Source organism: Globicephala melas, chromosome 8 (assembly GCF_963455315.2).
Source record: "Globicephala melas chromosome 8, mGloMel1.2, whole genome shotgun sequence".
Lineage (NCBI taxonomy): Eukaryota > Metazoa > Chordata > Mammalia > Artiodactyla > Delphinidae > Globicephala > Globicephala melas.
Window position 1 is genome coordinate 48,319,200 of NC_083321.1, and position 17,295 is coordinate 48,336,494.

General features: G+C 40.2%; 1 pseudogene; it reads left to right on the forward strand.

Annotated features, from left to right (window-relative positions):
* The first annotated feature begins 960 nt into the window (after positions 1–960).
* Positions 961–4,392, forward strand: LOC115839430 (TBC1 domain family member 12 pseudogene; annotated as a pseudogene).
* The last annotated feature ends 12,903 nt before the right edge of the window (positions 4,393–17,295 follow it).

Consider the following 17,295-nt stretch of genomic DNA (forward strand, 5'->3'; position numbering starts at 1 on the left):
TTTTGTCAGATCTCACCCTGTGGACAACCTCAGGTTTCCAGTATGTGGTTCATTTGGGTGGTCCAGTTACAAAAGAGAAGGACAAGAAATAACCAAGAAGGGACATCTCCAGCTTTGGGCCTTCTTTTGGGTGTGCTCTTATGTTGGAGGGTGGTTATAAATATGCAGCTAACCTACACTTTGTTTCACAGTCTGGGGAGAGGGTACAATACCATCATATCTTCACAAGTCTGTATCCTTTTGTGAACAACACCAAGCACTACTGTGTTGGGCACTGAAAACTGATCAGCAATGGTGGTGATTTTAAGCAATGTTATTCAGGACTGAGAAAAGTATATGTGTACCCCCACTCTGGGGTGTTTTATCTTGTCCTGCTTTCTAGGTCCATAGAAAGCTGATGTTCACATGCTACTGCTTGTTTACAACATCGTAGAGAAAAAGGAACGGTTCTTTACAGGTGCCAGTGGAACTGAGGTGACCAACCCATCTCGGTCTGCTTAGGACTGTCCCTGTTTTAATACCAAAAGTCTTCTGTCCCAAGAAAACCTTCAGTCTCAGGCAAACTGGGATGGTTGGTCACCCTAAGTAGAACTGAATATGGCTCTGGTCAAAGTGTATGGGACTAACAAGATTTATGAGGTCTGGCGTTTTGAGGAAACTTCCACGTGACTCTTGGTGAATATGTTCATCCACATCCGTGTTATAAAAATAAGGTTTCCAATTTCTAAGCCATGAAGGCTTAGTGGAGGAATGATTGTTAAACATAGGATATTGAGTTAAACCACTGTAAAATTCATTAAACAAATATTGAGTATTTACTATGTTCCAATCGCCTTTCTAAGTATTAGAAATAGAGACACGAGCACAATAAAGTCCTTAATTTCAGAGGACAAACTCTCAGGAATATAATCAGCAAGGTGGGCATGCTTTTTCTGAATGAATTGTGGGATAAATGTGCACATGGTCCAGCCTTCCCAATGGTCCAACCTTCCCAATACCAATGTGGTGAGTCTCCTTGGGAAACGCAGTAGCAAGACGTTTGCATGATGTATCCAATTTTCTAATCTTGATTGCACATCCTGTGAGGAAAAAGTTGGACGTGCAACCTCAGTATATGTGTATTTACAAATTATATGCCTGTACTACTAATATATCAAACACATACGCAAACATGAAAATTAAGAAAGGCTGTCCTGAGTAACCGTTCCTGAGATGTGTGCCTCCAACTTTAGAGATGGCTAATACATCCCAGGTCAGTTCGTAGACGATAACATGCTAATCGCTTGCTAGAAGAATGCAAAGGATATCTGTGCAGCAGCTCAGACCACCTGCATCTTCACACACCGATTTCACCACAGGCTGTGCCCTCCTGGGTCATGACTTGCTTGACCATGTGGTGTCCTCCTTGAGGAAAATGTGAGTCCCCCGCCCCCAGTCTACCTGCCATCTAGACACAAGCATGAAGCTTCCCATGGCTTTAAACAAGCTTCTGAAACCCCATGTGGCAGTGCTTCAGCTATCTCACTCTTGTCTGTGATAGTTTATGAGGGTCTTAAATGTGTACTTTTCTCCTGAAGTCTACTTTTGGGGTGTACACAGCCTTTAAGAGGAGCCAGGACAATGTCAGCCAAGAAGTCTCAGGCCACCTCAAACTGTAGGGCTACCACCATAAAGCTGCTAGGAAGTTCCTGTGCTAGGTTGTTTGGAAGGTCACCAAACTGGGCAGCCTCAAAAGTCTCTTTGATGCTGTTGTCTGAAAGTCTCTAAGGCCCTCTGGGGCTGAGGCGAAGACTCAGGGCACAGGTGATCAGCCATTAAAGGGTGGTTTAGTTCCAAGCAGGCATTAAAAGATAATTTTCGAAAGCAGGTAAAATCATGACTCTCATACAGATATAAGAATAAACACAAGTTGAAGATTTTATTTAACTCATTCATAGAAAACAAGTGAAGTGATACAACTGGGTCAAAGGATAGTATCAATAACAGACAGAGTTATAGGTCAGGAATATGGAAAAGAATGTACAAATAGAGCCAAAACTGGTTTTTTGACTATCTCTCCCCATATAGAATTTGTTTGCATGTCTATAGACAAGAATTATCGGCATTCCTGTCAGTTATCTACAGTTTACAGAATCAGAATCAGACAACCCAGGTTTGCTTTAAAATAAACACTTATTTTTCCATTTAAGCACAAAATTTCCCCTACAGTTTCCCTACTTTTGATCAAAAAGAATCTCAAAGATTTCTGATCACAAAATGAATGTGGCCTCATTAGATTTGGCCTGATTATTTACGTAGGTGCAGCAAGAATGTTAGTTTAGCATAAAGGCCTTCTTTAAGTTTACTCTGCTGGAGGTCTCCATAAGGAATCTCAGGTTGCACTTCTAAAATCCTCTATTACTTGCTGTCCTGAGGCTAGGTAGACACGCCCAAGAAACTTGATCCACCAGGTTTCCTCTGCAGTACTTACATGCTTTGGGTGACTTCCTCTCCTCTCAAAGTCCTCATAACATCTGTAGCCTCCCGGCAGGTCATGGAAGTGAGCTTCCTTACCAGCTGGACCCTGTAAGCCAGGTACCAGGAGGGCTGTGTCAGCACTGTTTCAATAAAGTCAACCTTAGTTCCCTAAAAGTGACTGGTCAGGCACCTGCCACAGCTTCCCCAGGTGGGCAGGGAGCCTCTTCCCTTGTTCCTGTGGTCATGTCCACCTGGAGGGGCCTGGTGATGATGTCACTGCTGATATGGGCAGCCTGTCCTCCGCAAAGCAGCTGCCTGGCGGCTGCAGATACCAAAGACCATGAACTTGAAGCAGCTGGGAATCAGAGGGCGTTATTCTCTCCCTCCTCTTCCAGAGAGCCCCTCTACCTGCCCCTGGTTGTCTGAAACCTTTTCCAAAAAGGACAAAAGGAACTCAGATCAGTTGTCCACAGTGTTCCTTGTTGGAAATTATTTGATAAAGTCCCTCCCAGAGAGAATCTTCAGAAAATCCAAAAAACATTCAGCAGGAAAAAAGCATGAACAGGGAGGACCTACAAATCACCGTTTCAGTCTTTAAGACATACGAAATTTGAATTTGAGCCACCTTCTACCACCTTTCTGATTCTTGAGTATGGGCCATCACATGACTGACGATTGCTTTTGTGTCCTGTTGAAATCTTTGCTTACTCCAAGAAAATCTTCTTGCCAAATCAGTGACAAGAACACGAGACTTTTGAGCTGAGTCTTAAAATTGAGAAATTAAAGCAGTACATTTAAAAAAATTAAGAAGAAAATATTGCAAATGCAATGGTAATTTGGACCAGGGAAGAAATTCATAGTAGGAAAAAGGTTGGAGAATTGAGGTGCAGGGATTGCCCCCTAGTGTTCATGGTAAAGCTTGGAGTCTAGCTGTAGTAAGTGGACTAAATAAGTATCACTCCTGAACTTTATGCAGTATTCCTCCCCAGAGGAAGGAAATGGTGGGAAAGCTTCAGTAAAACAACTTTTTTTTTTTTTTTTTTTTTTTTTTTGCGGTACGCGGGCCTCTCACTGTTGTGGCCTCTCCCATTGTGGAGCACAGGCTCCGGACGCGCAGGCTCAGCGGCCATGGCTCACGGGCCCAGCCGCTCCGCAGCATGTGGGATCTTCCCGGACCGGGGCACGAACCCGTGTGCCCCGCATTGGCAGGCGGACCCCCAACAACTGCGCCACCAGGGAAGCCCCAACAACTTTTATCTAAACATATCATTCTCTGTAATGCTGGTCCAGAATGATGATTCTCCAGATGCTGGTCTGGAATTAAGCTGGACATATCCTATGCCTTTCCATCTCTCTACATCTTTCAGAAGGATGGTCCATATCAGGATGTTTTATACAGTATCTCAGGAGCATATTCATGTTACAGACCTGATGTTGGTTATGTCCAAGGGGTGTCTTTCATTGTGGCATTGTTCATTCTCAGTTTGGAAGAGGCAGTTGCCTTCATTGCATTTGGAAATCGCATGAAGAAGCCATCCCAACTGGCCTTTTTCTGTGTGGATTGCAGCAAGCTGTTGAAATATTTTGGAACATCTGAAGTATTCTTTGAGGGCAGTCTCTTTACACATTTTCTCCATATCAAGTAGTCTTACGTTTTCACACTAGCATATACTTGATAGACTGGATATTCACATAGCATCACAAGTCACTATTCTACTTGATCCAGCCAGTCCAGGCTGGGATGTATTTTGCAGAGATGGGGAGGAATTTTTATTTAGAACTGGGACAGGAATCCTCCAGTTATATGAAGACATTTTCCTTTAGGTATATTTTATTCACATAGCACAGTTTCTAAATAAATCGGCAGAGGATCTCACACCAGAAAAGCTGTTCGGCTGTGTTGCAGCCATTCAGATACAGAAAAGCACCAGTTAAGGGACTTAGGTCTTTGTGTCAGTAATGAAGGATACAAGAAGGAGACAAGAATAACAGTACTGCTTTTTTTTCTTGCGGTACGCGGGCCTCTCACTGTTGTGGCCTCTCCTGTCGCCGGAGCACAGGCTCCGGACGCGCAGGCTCAGCGGCCATGGCTCACGGGCCCAGCCGCTCCGCGGCATGTGGGATCCTCCCGGACCGGGGCACGAACCCGTGTCCCCTGCATCGGCAGGTGGACTCTCAACCACTGCGCCACCAGGGAAGCCCAACAGGACTGTTTTGAACCCCTAATCTTCATAATTAACAGACTAATTGAAACATTAAAAAAAGCATTTTTTATAACAGTATTTTGTTTCCTATGTAAGCACACGGAAGAAAGTTGGAGCAATCCAAAAGAATCAAGCGTGGAAAACAGCTGATTTTGAATTTTGTGTCTGAAGTAACAGAAATGAGCAACCTATTGACAATATTATTTTTAAAAAGCATTGCCATTTTACAAAAGAAAAAGTGTAAATAACTAGTTCATACTCCATAATCTGGGGGTGAATGTTTGAATGCAAAAATATTTAAAATAGTTTTAGGGAAAAAAAGAGAGTGACTGGTCGTACCCAATTAAATAAGCATCATTTTCAAATATGACATTCCAGACAAGGTCTTGGTTACATAAGCTTTTTTCCAATTATATTTAGTAAAAAGGAGGGTAGATTCTTATTGAACCTATGCAAATAACTAAGTTACCATTTAAAAGTAAGAATATTTAATAAAAATTTCTGAATTTGGAAGGGGAATCAAGTAGGGAGAATAAAACATCATCTAAAGATGTTTCATTTCAGTTTACAAAATCAGAATCTACTAAATTGTTATGGCTTATAAATAAGTTAGCAAGAGAGAAAAAGGGCTTCCTTATGTATCCAGAAAATAGAACGTTAAAACAATATCAACAATGTTCCAAACAAGTAGCTACAATCCTCTCTCATTAGTTCATCCATTCTATGTAATCCATTCTTGTTCTGCTGGATCTTGGGTTAACAGCATCATGAACCCATCTGCTTCTTACTAAAAAGAGTTCTGGAAATCCTGATCTAGCCCAACAGTACGGTCTTGTTTTCTTTTTTTTCCCTTCAGTACTGTCTTAAAGTTGTTTAAGTAATGACATCAGAGGCCCGTACCCAAGATCTATTCGTTGAAGTGTCAGTAGTTTGAAGTACCTGGTACAGTCCTTTTCCTTGGGCTCTGGGGACCATGTATCTTTGTCAAGGACGTGATCTGGCCTCTGCAGCTGATTGCAGAGCCTTCAGGGAAGCTTCCAAGCAATACAAAAAGATATCTGTAGATGCCAGAGACTTAAAATAACTATGGTAATTACTGGAGAGAGTTCATAACAAGCATGATGCAACTGACAAGGAAATTTAGTTGTTTCTGTCATGCAAAACAATGCTAATCCAAATAAATAAATAAACACATAAAGCTATGACAAAATGTCTATGCACATAATGATTAAGGCTATTTTCAAAGAAGATACTGAATTTTACATCTGGTTTATAAAAATGGATGAACATACTTGTTACAGAGGAAAAATTCTTGAGATATGCAAAATTCTTGAGTCTTAAAATATATATGTAATACACTAAACATATACCAAGTATGTATCAAGAATATCAAGTAACGAGATTTGGAGTAGGTCCAAAACATCCGTATTTTAATTAAAACTCTACAAATAAGTCTGATATTTATCCCCAAATGAAAACCAGTGGCCTAGAAGATGCTAGATTCAAATTAAAGAAGAAAGAGTCCAACCAAATAAACGTTTTAAATAATAACTGAAAGTATGACTAACGACACTATTTTGTTGTTGCCTAACATCAGGCAAAGCATCATCGGGATACAGATAAACAGAAACACCGATAAATCTCCAGGGCCTTCCCGTGAATCGTTCAAGTTCTACAATAGTTACAGCAATAATATTTTACCCATACAAATTTAACCTAGGGAAGGCTAAGCGTCTTTTCTGATTTGACAGCTCTTTCCATGAAACTCATCAATAACAACATAAATAAAACCTAATTATTTAGAAATAACACCCCTCTTTCATAAGGTAAAAGAACAGATCTTTTGGGGTTTGAGAGAGCCACTGGGAAATCTCAAAGATAGGTTTAGGGAGGCAAAAGCAGCCGCATGGCACAGGGATATTGGCTTGGTGCTTTGTGACAGCCTGGAGGGGTGGGATAGGGAGGGTGGGAGGGAGGGAGATGCAAGAGGGAAGACATATGGGAACATATGTTTATGTATGACTGATTCACTTTGTTATAAAGCAGAAACTAACACACCATTGTAAAGCAATTATACCCCAATAAAGATGTTAAAAAAAAAAAAAAAAAGAGTTGTCAGGAGATTTGAACTCTTAAGATAGGATCCTGGGTGCCTCAGAAACAACAGTTGTTGTTGTTTTTCAAATGTTGTCATTTGAAAGGGACAATAAAACATCTAAAAATAAGTACAGAATGTAACATGATTGTAAAGAATCTTAGTTCTAAGTGAGGAAGCTTTGTTCGCTTTTAAAAATAATCAAGAACATAATACAATTAACATATTATAAGACACAGAATCTTTTGCTATATAGGCAAAGTACACACACAAAAAGAACTTTCCATATTGGAGGCAAAGACAATAAGCAGTAAACCAGGGAAACATGGCCATCAAAATCAAGCAAACTTTGGTGAAATTTTGACATATTTCATAGCTTTTCAGGCTCAGGTATTATAAACCAAGGCAAATAAAATTTATTTCCAGAAAGAAAGTAGAATGGTGATTGCCAGGGGTTGGAGGGAGGGTAGGATGGGGAGTTAATTGTTTAACAGGTGCGAAGTTTCAGTTTGGGAAGTTGAAAAATTTCTGGGGATTGATGGTGATGACAGTGGCACAACAATGTAGACATACTAAAGTACACTTAAAAACAGTTAAAATGGTAGATTATTTCCATATTTTGCCCTTCATCATGTTCTTTTATATTCTGGAACAAACTGACACTTTATTTTAGGACCCATCTCATGGCGTCTACAATGTCAGAATGAATTTCATAACACGAAGATGTTATTAATAGGCAATGCAGTCATTGTTGCTATCTTCAAATAACTCAACAAATAAGAATTATAAACATTTCTCAATTCAGTTTCCAATATGTTGTGTTGATAATTAAATGTACCATCCCTAGCCCCCTTCTCCCTTTAAGGTCCTCAATATGTTTGAAGAGTGCAAAGGGGGCTTTGGAGACAAAACAAAACATACAGACAAAACCTTGAGAACCATTGCTTTAGGACAAAACTACGCTTTTTTTCCTCAAGAAACAGGAGCACACACAGTCGTATTACTCTGTTGCTCCTCAATACAGTCTCAACCACTAACATAAATTCTAAGTTTCAACAGAAGTAACTTCCGTTTCAGAGAAAATTAGGGTGGGGGGGGAGGGAGGAGGTGGATAGTTGTGAACTATGTCACATACCCGCTTTTTATTTTATTTTATTTTATTTTGGCCATGCCTCATGCGGAAACTATGTCACATACCAACCTTTTATTTTACTTTTTATTTTTTGGCAGCGCAGAATGTAGGATCTTAGTTCCCTGATCAGGGATTGAACCCGTGCTCCCTACAGTGGAAGCGTGGAGTCTTACCCACTGGACCACCAGAGAAGTCCCAGATACCAGCTTTTTAGCTTTTTAACAGACCAGCAGGGTTCATAGCTACACATAACAAAACTTTCCATAGGGCTTCCCTGGTGGCTCAGTGGTTGAGAATCCGCCTGCTAATGCAGGGGACACGGGTTCGAGCCCTGGTCTGGGAAGATCCCACATGCCGCGGAGCAACTAGGCCCGTGAGCCACGACTACTGAGCCTGCGCGTCTGGAGCCTGTGCTCCACAACAAGAGAGGCCGCGATAGTGAGAGGCCCGCGCACCACGATGAAGAGTGGCCCCCGCTTGCCGCGACTAGAGAAAGCCCTCGCACAGAAACGAAGACCCAACACAGCCAAAAATAAACAAATAAATTAAAAAAAAAAAAAAAAAAAAAAACTTTCCATAGACACTTATATCCCTTACAGTACAATTTATCAAAGTGGCAAAAATGAACATATTCATTAACAGACCCAAAGATACAGTCTCTTACAGCATATAAGACGCAAAAGTATATAAACTTAAAATTATGCTTAGTAATCAATGTCCAGTAGTCTGTCTTACTTAGGAGTGATCTTGGTATCCAATGATTATCCATTAATTAACTTAATTTTAATATCAGTCCAAGGTTTTAAGTTACCAAAAACTCTTGAAAATTATCTTCAAGCTGACATATTGCAAAACAAAATTACTGTTGAAATAAAAGTTTTTCTGAATAATGATTTGATTAGTGAAAAACAAATTTTCATTTTTCATAATCTTTAACATTATGAATAATGTTAACTTATTTGATCAATAAACTTGTATAAATGTAGAAAAAACATATCTAAGTAGAATACTGTTGGGAATTACACTTAACATTAATAAATTAGAGAAAATATAGCTGTTTTTCCTAAACCCCAAATACTAAACTACTCATTTTCCAAAGATTTACTTAACTTTATAAGCTGGAATTTTTAACATGTTATTGAATGGTTTCTGTAAGAACATTTTATTAGTGTAACACATTTAAAGATTTAGGAGTTCATTTTCGCTACTTTCTGGGAATTTTAGGAATATTTGCTTTATTTAACACTTATTTATCTCTATCAGTCAATCAGAAAAGAACTCAATTAACATGAGACTTTATAATCAAATTCATTAGAACCCGCTGGAAATAAGAAAATATTACACATTTACACAATGAGGGATAAAGGCCTTTCTGAACTACAGACACACAGACATACAGAGACAGATAAAGAGGGCTTATAGCTTGGATTCTAAAATTTCAGTCACAGGTCAAGAGTAAATGCAGAAACCCCAAACCTCACCAGTCCTGGTATGAAAGAGTTGTTTTCCCTCCCAATGGGCAAAGGACTCAGTTGATTTGGGTTCAAAATTGACAAACTAACAAAAATGACTAACAATCCAAATTCTCCATCATCTCTCACCCAACAGAGAATAGATCTCTATAATCCATTTACAGAGATCACTAAGTGGTCAGACCATAAAACAAAATTCTCAGTCATTGCTGCCCCTAATGAGTATTGGCTATACATGAATCAAAAACCAAAACCAAAACCAAAAATAAAAAATTAGTAGAGAGGAAAATTAAATTAGAAAAACAACAAAGATGGCTTGTCACTTTGGATTCACCTCTGGGAGCCAAGAAGAGATGGGCCTGGGCTTAAGCACATCTCTGGTGATGAAGTTTACCTGGCTCATCAGATGAATGCATCTTGGTGGCAGACCCCCAAAACTGTTTTTTTAAAATAATTAATTAATTAATTAATTTTTGGCTGCATTGGGTCTTCGTTGCTCTGCCCGGGCTTTCTCTAGTTGCAGCAAGCGGGGGCTACTCTTCGTTGCGGTGCGCGGGCTTCTCATTGCGGTGGCTTCTCTTGTGGAGCACGGGTTCTATGTGCGCGGGCTTCAGTAGTTGTGGCACGCAGGCTCAGTAGTTGTGGCTCGCGGGCTCTAGAGCGCAGGCTCAGTATTTGTGGCGAACAGGCTTAGCTGCTCCACGGCATGTGGGATCTTCCCGGACCAGGGCTCGAACCCGTGTTGCCTGCATTGGCAGGAGGATTCTTAACCACTGCACGCCACCAGGGAAACCCCCTCCAAAACTGTTAAAAGGTCATTTTCAAAATTTAAGAAGTATGATTCTAATACACGTATAAAGATGTATTAAAAGATTTTATTTAACTCATTAATGAGAATCCAAAGAACAGACACATTTACAAATTAGAAATATTAAAATGCATGTGCAAATGGAACACAAACTGAGTGTTTTGGGGGGTGGGGTTTGGGGTGAGGGAGGTGTTTTGCATTGCTATTTTCTGCAACTTGAGTAGTAAGACAGCTCCAACAAGATCAGAATCAGATAATGGGAAGGGTGTACATAGACAATACATAGTTCTATTGAAGCTTACATGACCTGGCTATTGTAAATAGTGCTGCAATGAACATTGGGGTGCGTGTGTCTTTTTGAATTATGGTTTTCTCTGGGTCTATACCCAGTAGTGGGATTGCTGGGTCAAATGGTAATTCTATTTTTAGTTTTTAAAGGAAACTCTATACTGTTCTCCATAGTGGCTCTATCAATTTACATTCCCACCAACAGGGCAAGAGGGTTCCCTTTTCTCCACACCCTCTCCAGCATTTGTTGTTTGTAGATATTCTGATGAAGCCCATTCTAACTGGTGTGAAGTGATACCTCATTGTAGTTTTTATTTGCATTTCTCTAATAATTAGTGATGTTGAGCAGCTTTTCATGTGCTTCTTGGCCATCTGTATGTCTTCTTTGGAGAAATCTCTCTTTAGGTCTTCTGCTCATTTTTTTTTTTCTTTTTTTCTTTTTCTACTCATTTTTTGACTGGGATGTTTGCTTTTTTAATATTGAGCTGTATGAGTTGTTTATATATTTTGGAGATTAATCCTTTCTCTGTTGCTTCATTTGCAAATATTTTCTCCCATGCTGAGAGTTGTCTTTTCGTCTTGTTTGTAGTTTCCTTTGCTTTGCAAAAGGTTTTAAGTTTCCTTAGGCCCCATTTGTTTATTTTTGTTTTTATTTCCATTTCTCTAGGAGGTGGATCAAAAAATATCTTCTGTGATTTATGTCAAAGAGTGTTCTTCTTATGTTTTCCTCTAAGAGTTTTATAGTGTCCAGTCTTACATTTAGGTCTCTAATCCAGTTTGAGTTTATTTTTGTGTGTGGTGTTAGGAAGTGTTCTAATTTCATTCTTTTACATGTAGCTGTCCAGTTTTCCCAGCACCACTTATTGAAGAGACTGTCTTTTCTCCATTGTATATCCTTGCCTCCTTTGTCATAGATTAGTTGACCATAGGTGCGTGGGTTTATCTCTGGGCTTTCTGTCCTGTTCCATTGATCTATATTTCTGTTTTTGTGCCAGTACCCTATTGCCTTGATTACTGTAGCTTTGTAATATAGTCTGAAGTCAGGGAGTCTGATTCCTCCAGCTCCGTTTTTTTCCCTCAAGACTGCTTTGGCTATTCAGTGTCTTTTGGGTCTCCATACGAATTTTAAGATTTTTTGTTCTAGTTCTCTAAAAAATGCCACTGGTAATTTGATGGGAATGCATTGAATTTGTAGATTGCTTTTGGTAGTATAGTCATTTTCACAATGTTGATTCTTCCAATCCAAGAACATGGTATATCTCTCCGTCTGTTTGTGTCATCTTTGATTTCTTTCATCAGTGTCTTATAGTTTTCTGAGTACAGGTCTTTTACCTCCTTAGGTAGGTCTATTCCTAGGTATTTTATTCTTTTTGTTGCAATGGTGAATGGGAGTGTTTCCTTAATTTTTCTTTCTGATCTTTCGTCATTAGTGTATAGGAACACAAGAGACTTCTGTGCATTAATTTTGTACCCTGCAACTTTACCAAATTCATTGATTAGCTCTAGTAGTTTTCTGGTATCATTTTTAGGGTTCCCTATGTATAGTATCATGTCATCTGCAAACAGTGACAGTTTTACTTCTTCGTTTCATTTTTTTTCCCTCTCTGATTGCCGTGGCTAGGACTTCCAAAACTATGTTGAATAATAGTGGTAGGAGTGGACATCCTTGTCTTGTTCTTGATCTTAGAGGAAATGCTTTCAGTTTTTCATCATTGAGAATGACGTTTGCTGTGGGTTTGTCACATATGGCCTTTATTATGTTGAGGGAGGTTCCCTCTATGCCCACTTTCTGGAGAGTTTTTACCCTAAATGGTGTTGAATTTTGTCAAAAGCTTTTTCTGCATCTATTGAGATGATCATATGGTTTTTCTTCTTCAATTTGTTAACATAGTGTATCACATTGATTGATTTGCGTATGAAGAATCCTTGCATCCCTGGGATAAATCCCACTTGATCATGGTGTATGATCCTTTTAATGTGTTGTTGGATTCTGTTTGCTAGTATTTTGTTGAGGATTTTTTTTTTTTTTTTTTTTTTGCGGTACGCGGGCCTCTCACTGTTGTGGCCTCTTCCGCTGCGGAGCACAGGCTCCGGACACGCAGGCTCAGCGGCCATGGCTCACGGGCCCAGCCACTCCACGGCATGTGGGATCTTCCCAGACCGGGGCACGAACCCGTGTCCCCTGCACCGCCAGGCGGACTCCCAACCACTGCGCCACCAGGGAATCCCTTGTTGAGGATTTTTGCATCATGTTCATCCATGATATTGGTCTGTAATTTTCTTTTTTTGTAGTATCTTTGTCTGGTTGTGGTATCAGGGTGATGGTTGCCTCATTGAATGAGTTTGGGAGTGTTCTTTCCTCTGCAATTTTTTGGAAGAGTTTGAGAAGGATGGGTGTTAGCTCTTCTCTAAATGTTTGATAGAATTCACCTGTGAAGCCATTTGGTCCTGGACTTTTGTTTGTTGGAAGATTTTTAATCACAGTTTCAATTTCATTGCTTGTGGTTGGTCTGTTCATATTTTCTATTTCTTCCTGGTTCAGTCTTGGAAGGTTATACTTTTCTAAGAATTTGTCCATTTCTTCCAGGTTGTCATTTTATTGCCATAGAGTTGCTTGTAGTAGTCTCTTAGGATGCTTTGTATTTCTGCAGTGTCTGCTGTGACCTCTCCTTTTTCATTTCTAATTTTATTGATTTTAGTTCTCGCCCTCTTTTTTCTGATGAGTCTGGCTAAAGATTTATCAATTTTGTTTATCTTCTCAAAGAACGAGCTTTTAGTTTTATTGATCTTTGCTATTGTTTTCTTTGTTTCTATTTCATTTATTTCTGCTCTGATATTTATGATTTCTTTCCTTCTACTAACTTTGGGTTTTGTTTTTTCTTTTTTCTGTAGTTCCTTTAGGTGTAAGGTTAGATTGTTTATTTGAGATTTTTCTTGTTTCTTGAGGTAGGCTTGTATTGCTATAAACTTCCCTCTTAGAACTGCTTTTGCTGCATCCCATAGGTTTTGGATTGTCGTGTTTTCATTGCAATTTGCCTCTAGGTATTTTTTGATTGCCTCTTTGATTTCTTCAGTGATCTTTGTTATTGTTTAGCTTCCATGTGTTTGTGTTTTTTACTGCTTTATCAATTCCCTGTAATTGATTTCTAATCTCATAGCATTGTGGTCGGAAAAGATGCTTGATATGATTTCAGTTTTCTTAAATTTCCTGAGGTTTGATTTGTGACCCAAGATATTATCTATCCTGGAGAATGTTCCATGCACACTTGAGAAGAAAATGTAATCCGCTGTTTTTGGATGGAATGTCCTATAAATATCAATTAAGTCTATCTGGTCTATTGTGTCTTTAAAGCTTGTGTTTCCTTATTAATTTTCTGTCTGGATGATCTGTCCATTGGTGTAAGTGAGGTGTTAAAGTCCCCCTCTATTATTGTGTTACTGTCGATTTCCTCTTTTACAGCTGTTAGCAGTTGCCTTATGTATTGAGGTGCTCCTGTGTTGGGTGCATATATATTTTATATCTTCTTCTTGGATTGATCCCTTGATCATTATGTAGTGTTCTGCCTTGTGTCTTGTAACATTCTTTATTTTAAAGTCTGTTTTATCTGAGTATTGCTACTCCAGCTTTCTTTTGATTTCCATTTGCATGGAATATCTTTTTCCATCCCCCACTTTCAGTCTGTATGTATCCCTAGGTCTGAAGTGGGTCTCTTGTAGACAGCATATATATGGGTCTTGATTTTGTATCCATTCAGCAAGCCTGTGTCTTCTGGTTGGAGCATTTAATCCATTCACGTTTAAGGTAATAATCGATATGTATGTTCCTATGACCATTTTCTTAATTGTTATGGGTTTGTTTTTGGAGATCCTTTTCTTCTCTTGTGTTTCCCACTTAGAGAAGTTCCTTTAGCATTTGTTGTAGAGCTGGTATGGTGGTGCTGAATTCTCTTAGCTTTTGCTTGTTTGTAAAGCTTTTGATTTCTCTGTCAAAGCTGAATGAGATCCTTGCCAGGTAGAGTAACCTTGTTTGTAGTTTCTTCCCTTTCATCACTTTAAATATATCGTGCCACTCCCTTCTGGCTTGTAGAGTTTCTGCTGAGAAATCAGCTGTTAACCTTATGGAAATTCCCTTGTACATTATTTGTCATTTTCCCCTTGTTGCTTTCAATAACTTTTCTTTGTCTTTAATTTTTGTCAGTTTGATTACTATGTGTCTTGGCCTGTTTCTCCTTGGATGTATCCTGCCTGGGACTCTCTGCACTTCCTGGACTTGGATGGCTATTCCCTTTCCCATGTTAGGGAAGTTTTCAACTATAAACTCTTCAAATATTTTATTGGGTCCTTTCTCTCTCTCTTCTCCTTCTGAGACCCCTATAATGCGAATGTTATTGCATTTAACATTGTCCCAGAGTTCTCTTAGGCTTTCTTCATTTCTTTTTATTCTTTTTTCTTTATTCTGTTCCACAGCAGTAAATTCCACCATTCTATCTTCCAGGTCACTTATCCATTCTTTTGCCTCAGTTATTCTGCTATTGATGCCTTCTAGTGTATTTTTCATTTTAGTTATTGTATTGTTCATCTCTGTTTTTTTGTTCTTTAATTCTTCTAGGTCTTTGTTAAACATTTCTTGCATCTTCTTGATCTTTGCCTCCATTTTTTTTCTGAGGTCCTGGATCATCTTCACTATCATTATTCTGAATTCTTTTTCTGGAAGGTTGCCTATCTCCACTTCATTTAGTTGTTTTTCTGGGGTTTTATCTTGTTCCTTCATCTGGTACAAAGTCCTCTGCCTTTTCATTTTGTCTGTCTTTCTGCGAATGTGGTTTCCATTCCACAGGCTGCAGAATTGTAGTTTTTGTTGCTTCTGCTGTCTGCCCTTGGTGGATGAGGCTATCTAAGAGGCTTGTGCAAGTTTCCTGATGGGAGGGATTGGTGGTAGTTAGAGCTGGGTGTTGCTCTGGTGGGCAGAGCTCAGTAAAATTTTTATCTGCTTGTCTGCTGATGGGTGGGGCTGTGTTCCCTCCCTGGTGGTTATTTGGCCTGAGGCGACCCAGCACTGGAGCCTACCCAGCCCTTGGTGGGGCTAATGGCAGACTCTGGGAAGGCTCATGCCAAGGAGTACTTCCCAGAACTTCTGCTGCCAGTGTTCTTGTCCCCAAGGTGAGCCACAGCCACCCCCCGCCTCTGTAGGAGACCCTCCAACACTAGCAGGTAGGTCTGGTTCAGTCTCCTATGGGGTCACTGCTCCTTCCCCTGGGTCCCAATGCTCACACTACTTTGTGTGTGCCTTCCAAGGGTGGAGTCTCTGTTTCCTCCAGTCCTGTCAAAGTCTGCAATCAAATCCCACTAGCCTTCAAAGTCTGATTCTCCAGGAATTCCTCCTCCCATTGCTGGACCCCCAGGTTGGGAAGCCTGATGTGGGCCTCAGAACTTTCCCTCCAGTGGGTGGACTTCTGTGGTATAAGTGTTCTCCAGTTTGTGAGTCACCCACCCAGCAGTTATGGTATTTGATTTTATTGTATTGCGCCTCTCATACCGTCTCATTGCAGCTTCTCCTTTGTCTTTGGATGTGGGGTATCTTTTTTGGTGAGTTCCAGTGTCTTCCTGTCGATGATTGTTCAGCAGTTAGTTGTGATTCTGGTGCTCTCGCAAGAGGGAGTGAGCGCACGTTCTTCTACTCTGCCATCTTGAACCAATCTCTCAGTTTTCTTGCTTTTACTAGAACAAACATGGGAAATTTCTACCTTTCTTACTTTGCTTAAAACTATTTTTCTTCCCTGGAATTCCTTTTTACATTCACCTGAAAAAACTCTAGAGCTCTAGAGAGTAGTCTAACTTAGAGTGTACTTCCTTCACAAAGCTTTCCCAAGTCTCTACAATCAAAAGCCCTATTTTGTCCATTATTGCGCATTCAATGGGAGTGTAGTCTGTTTGCTGTAAGGTATTTTATGTACACCTATGTCTTCCAAAAGTTGGTGAACCTGTGCAGACATGGGTCATGTTGCAACCACCTTCACAGATCCAGCCTCTTGTTTGTATTTTTCATCTCTCCTTTCCTATAGCAGGAAATATTTGTTCACTCACATTAATCAGTGGCTTGGCCAATATTGTAATCCTCACCTCCTAGACATAGTCCCACTGTTTCATGAAGGTTAGAGTCACCTGGGTGCTTGTTCAAAAGTCAGATTCCTGGGTTTTACCGTAAACCTAAAGAATCATATAGTTCAGGTAAAGAGAACAAAAAATTGTAGTACTAACAACTGCCCCAGGTAATTCTTATCATGACTGAAATTCAGAAAACACCATGGAGGGACTTCCCTGGTGGCGCAGTGGATAAGAATCTGCCTGCCAATGCAGGGGACACGGGTTCGATCCCTGGCCCGGGAAGATCCCACATGCCACGGAGCAACTAAGTCCGTGCGCCACAACTACTGAGCCTGCACTCTAGAGCCACCAGCCACAACTACTGAGACTGCATGCCACAACTACTGAGCCTGTGATCTAGAGCCTGTGAGCCACGACTTCTGAGTCCGCACGCCTGGAGCCCGTGCTCCACAACAAGGGAAGCCACTGCAATGAGAAGCCCGTACACCGCAACGAATAGTAGCCCCTGCTCGCCGCAACTAGAGAAAGCCCGCGGGCAGCAATGAAGACCCAACGCAGCCATAAATAAATAATTAAAAACAAAAAACAGAAAACGAAAATACCATGGAGTATAATTTAGGTCAGGGAATTAGCAGGTGCTAACCCTAAGCTAGATGTTTGCTCATTCACCTATTTTTTCCCCCTGTGGCTGAATAGGTGTTACTGCAGGAGGACTTGTTTTTCTCCAGCACTTT